The 5,003-nt window shown below is 49.6% G+C and overlaps 1 long non-coding RNA gene across 1 annotated transcript; it reads left to right on the forward strand.

Annotated features, from left to right (window-relative positions):
* The first annotated feature begins 910 nt into the window (after positions 1–910).
* Positions 911–1,941, forward strand: LOC127484870 (uncharacterized). Its single transcript, XR_007912055.2, has 2 exons — positions 911–1,102; positions 1,517–1,941. It is a non-coding gene; the product is annotated as an uncharacterized lncRNA (long non-coding RNA).
* Positions 1,942–5,003: the final 3,062 nt, after the last annotated feature.

The following is a 5,003-nucleotide window of genomic DNA, read 5'->3' on the forward strand; positions in this document are numbered from 1 at the left end:
TTACAACACAGGGAAGCCAGGAGCCAGCCCTGCTCTGGGTCACCCAAGGGTGCAGTTTGCTCCATGACAGCCTGCTTCCTACCCAGAGCCACTTAACTTAGCAGGGTGGCCTTTATAGAGAAGTGACACCCATCTCATTTTCCTATGCCAGCCGGGAAGGCAGAGTGTCAGCAGCGAGGGAAAAATACCTATTAAATGTATAGAAAGTGCCAGACAGACTCGTGGCGCCAACTGTATTTGTTAAAGCCGACTGCATTATGTTAAAGGGTTGAAGTTCAGAATTGTATCAGATCAAAGTTTGTTTAATTCTCAATTAGGAATTGTTGTTATGCAGAGTCCGTAGCTTGGGGATGTTCATGAGCTGTACTATTGATTGAAATGATGCCTTCATTGGGTGTTGATAGAGTGATCTTTTGATTCCCTCTCTATTATGCTAATGATGAGGGGTACAGCCCCTCTCAAAGGCGCCTGTTATGCCCAGGATGGATGTCTCAGACCTGTCCGCTTCTTCCAAGCGGCTGGGGGACAAGTGTGCCTGGAGCTCTTCAAGGGCCTCATTAGCATTTTGTAGCTCAACTCCCGAGGGTGATAAATTTAAAGAACACGGAGCACAATTAGGCAGATTGGTAAAAGGTTACAAATGGTGGGCGGGTCCTGAGAGTGTCTGCTTCTACATGCCAAGGGCATCTAAGTCAGTCCTGACAACAGCTGGAGCCCAAAGGCCAGCGCCTCTCTGTGCACTGAATTTACATAAGCTTTGAAGATATTTTTAGCTTCCCACACTCCTCTTAATATTCTCCTGTTTCTCTGTCTCACAAAGAGAGTAGGCTGCTAGCTTAAGCTTCTGAGCTTTCGGTCTTCAAAAGTCCTGATGTTGTTTTCTTTTTCAGATCTTCTGGGGATAAGTAGAAGGAGAAATTGATGAAGCAGCCACAATAAGCCTGCAGTATTTAAAGCCCTTATATGTGGGCACCGGGGATGGTGGGTCCACCCCTTTGTGGGTGCATCTGTTCAATTAGGATTGCTCATTTCAAATCGAGAATCGCTGAAATGATGTACATTCAAGAAACTGGCATCACACTCCACTTAAGAGGCTTAACAGGTGCACTGTTTACTCCTCTTCCTTCCCCCCACCTCTTGTGTGAAAATGTTCTATTTGGGAGTGTGAATCAAGGTGATAGTGACAGCCATGGGGATCTTAGGAAAATAAACAACCATTAATATTCAGCATTCACTCGCTTATTCAATAAGCATTCATTGAGCAGCACAGTGTGCTAGGGATTGAGTTAGGAGAAATCAACACGGTAAAAGAAGAAGCCTTAGTTTCTATCGGCAGTCTAGGTGTCTAAATATGTGAGCAGTGGTGGTGGTGGTGGTGGTGGTGGTAGTGGTGTTGGTGGTGGTGGTGTGTGTGTGTTATGTGTATGTGTGTGTTAGGAAGTGTAGGGGCTTGTGCACCTGCTAACTCATTATGGTAACAAATCATGGTGTTTGCTTTTATCTTCCATTCACACAGATCAAAAGGAAGCCAGGGTCTCCCGGGGCTGAGCCAGCACTGCTCTGCCATAGGAGGCTGGGATTTGGTCCTGTTCCTGCCTCAGAGCAGCTGTGTGGCCTGGACAAGTCACCACTCCTCTGGAGCCCTCTGACCAGTGCAGGATGCATCAGGCTGGCGGCAGGAGGTGAGGAGAGGGCTCGCTCTGCAGGAACCCACTCGCATATCCATCCGGGCATCAACAGGAGGAGGGAGGAGGTGGAGAATTCTGTGAGGCGAGAGCCTGGATGCGATGGTCTCAGGCTTCTTCCGGTTCTAGGACTCAAGAATTCAAGGGCATAAAACCGCCTGCCACTCTGCCCTGTGCTTCCCCAGCAGGGTTACTCTGCCATAGGCAATCATGGCATGTGTAAAATAACATGACAAAATAAACCTGTAGAAAAAGAGGCATTTTATTTCTCTGACAGTGAGTCACAGGCTCTTTGGGGAAGTATTTGGTAAAGCATCAAGTTGCAAAGGAGGGCTGTGGCTCAGATAGAGCCCAGCCTGCAGCTAGTGCCAGGACATGGAGGGCATCCAGTGACCTGCATTTACCATCACTGTGGAGCTGGATACGGACCCTCACCCTGCTGAGCTCCCTTCCCAAGTCCATTTGGCCTCTGCCCTGGATGCAAGTCCTTTGATGAGGAGGACAGATGTGGGCACCGACCACCACGAGATGACCCATTTCCTGCTGCATCAAACTCTTTCCCAGGCCACCCCAAGTCCTCCCTGACTCTGAGCTCATGGAGGATTCTGCCAAGGGAGCCTGGCTCATGGCAGGTTCTCCCATCCCAACTTCTGATAACAGGGTGGACAAGAAGGTCCTGAAGACGGAGATTTCCTTGGGGACAGAGCCCTCAAAGTCCTGTTCGGACCCTTGTAGCTCAGGAAATTCAGTCCAGGCATCACAACCCTGCAGGGTACCCAGCAGAGAGGGCCAGTGGCAGGTACAGCTCTGTATCCATATGAAATCTGCAAGCAAGGGGAGCCTGGGAAGATAACCCCACTGTCACTCCCAAAGGGACACTGGAAATCAGTTCCTAGCAGAGAGCATTCCATCTCCACTGCCAATCCCATATTGCACACCTTTCTTCAGGTCCAAATTGGACAAGGGACCGGCAAGAATTGCAGGGGCCACTGAAGCTGGGTGGATGACCAAGACAACGCTTGCCTCCTGGCCCCCAGCACAGCTACCACAGTCTGTGACCCAAGAGAGGGCAAATACTACAGACAGACACACGTGGAGATCCATGTGCACCCGGCAGACGTGCAGATGCACACCACACACTCAGGACACGTCAGACACACACTCCCTGTGATGGACACCGGGTGCTGCACTGAGCAGTCCATTAGTAAGAAGGACTTGCTGCCCCAGCTGCTGGTGGTGCTGCCAGCAGGCCAGCCTCCGCCAAAGGAAAGCCTGCCCTGCCCAGGTCCCACTTCCCCCAGGGCCGGAACGCATCCAGTGACCGATGAGGACCGAGGCAGACAAAGCAAGCCTGTCCTCATTGTGCCCACTGGGGACAACAAGGGCCCTCTCCGTTTGAGAGCTCCTCGTGGAGTTGGCTGAGGTCTTCCTAGGGACTGCATTTCAGCACTGGTTCTCCTGTGCTCAGTCCCGTTTTCGCTGCTTCCCTACCACAGGTCCTCCCTGGTAAGATGCTAAACTCAGTCTGAGTGGCTGCTTCTCAGGGAATCCAGTGTGCAACGCGGTATAAACACTTTCTCCTAAACCAGGTGTCTCTCTCTCTCTGTCACACACACACACACACACGCACACCCACACACACACACTTTCCTTAAGGAAATCAAAGAAGGAGAGAGGAGAGGTTGCCCTGTGTTTACAGCTATGTGATACAGGCACTGTCACATAACATGCATTTCTTATGCCTTTTATTTCAAAAGTTCACTGATTTTCTAAATGAAGGAGAACATTTTATTTATTTATTTATTTTTAAGATTTATTTATTTATTTGAAAGTCAGAGAGAGAGAGATGTCTTCCATCCACTGGTTCACTCCCCAGATGTCCACAACGGCCGGAGCTGTGCCGATCCAAAGCCAGGAGCCAGGAGCTTCTTCTGGGTCTCCCACACAGGCGCAGGGGTCCAAGGACTTGGGCCATCTTCCACTGCTTTCCCAGGCCATAGCAGAGAGCTGGATCGGAAGTGGAGCAGCTGGGACCCGAACTGGCACCCATATGGGATGCCGGCGCTGCAGGCGGTAGCTTCACCCGCTATGCCACAGCACCAGCCCCAGAACATTTTATTATTATAATGTGAGAGAAAAGATAACAATTATCTGTAAAACTATTAATAAAACCAGTTCTTCAAAAAGAACTCTGGATGCACAGACCCTACCTCCTAAGAACTTGTAGTCTTGCTGTGGGCCTGTGCTGTTCTTACCAAATGCTCCAACATGAATATTCTATGAATATTCATGCCTCCCTTGAAGGGTAGATGCTTTCAGGCCTGGCTGCAGCACAGCTGCCCCGTCCTGACCCTCCTGCCTTCCCACGGGGACAGCCTCGCTGGAGGCTGGCAGAGTAGGGTTTCCCAATTTGTCACCACCAAAGCATGCTGCATTCTTCCCTGACCTCTGCCAAATTAAACCTTGTGGTTTAAAAAAGCCAGTCTCTTCACTGCATTTTTTAAAAAAAGATTTATGTATTTGAAAAGCAAAGTTACAGAGAGGCAGAGGCAGTGACAGAGAGATCCTCCATCCACTGGTTCACTCCCCAAATGGTTGCAGCTGCCGGAACTGGGCCAATCCGAAGCCAGGAGCCAGAAGCTTCTTCTGGGTCTCCCACACGAGTGCAGGGGCCCAAGCACTTGGGCCATCATCTACTGCTTTTCCAGGCCATAGCAGAGAAATGGATTGGAAGTAGAACAGGCGGGCCTCGAACTGGTACCCATATGGGATGCTGGCGCTGCAGGTTGCAGCTTTACCCGCTATACCACAGCACCAGCCCTTGCATTTATTTAAAATTGTTCTTACGAGGCAGGCATTTGGCACATCATTGAAGACTACTTGGTACTCACTTCCCATAGGAGGGCGTGGTTTGAATCATAGATCCTCTGCTCCCAGTCCAGCTTCCTGCCACTGCACACCCTGGGAAGCAGCAGGTGAAAACTCAAGTATTTGAACACCTGCTACCCACAGGAAGACCTGGATGGAGTTCTGAGGTTCTGGCATCTACCTGACCCAGCTCTAGCTGCCGTAGGCATTTGAGGGGTGAAACAGTGGATGGAAGGTCTCTCTATATCCATCAAATATAACAAAAATAAATAAATAAATAAATAAATAAATAAAATTGTCATTCATGAAAACCATAAGCAACAGCCAATCAGGGCTTTGAATCAGCTCTATAGAATTTTATCCCTCCAGGTAGATGTAATTCCAACCGCAAAGAGATCAACTGACCTGTTGAAAATAGGGAGGAGGGCTTAGGAAACTGTGCCCCTGCCT

This window comes from Oryctolagus cuniculus, chromosome 1, assembly GCF_964237555.1.
Source record: "Oryctolagus cuniculus chromosome 1, mOryCun1.1, whole genome shotgun sequence".
Lineage (NCBI taxonomy): Eukaryota > Metazoa > Chordata > Mammalia > Lagomorpha > Leporidae > Oryctolagus > Oryctolagus cuniculus.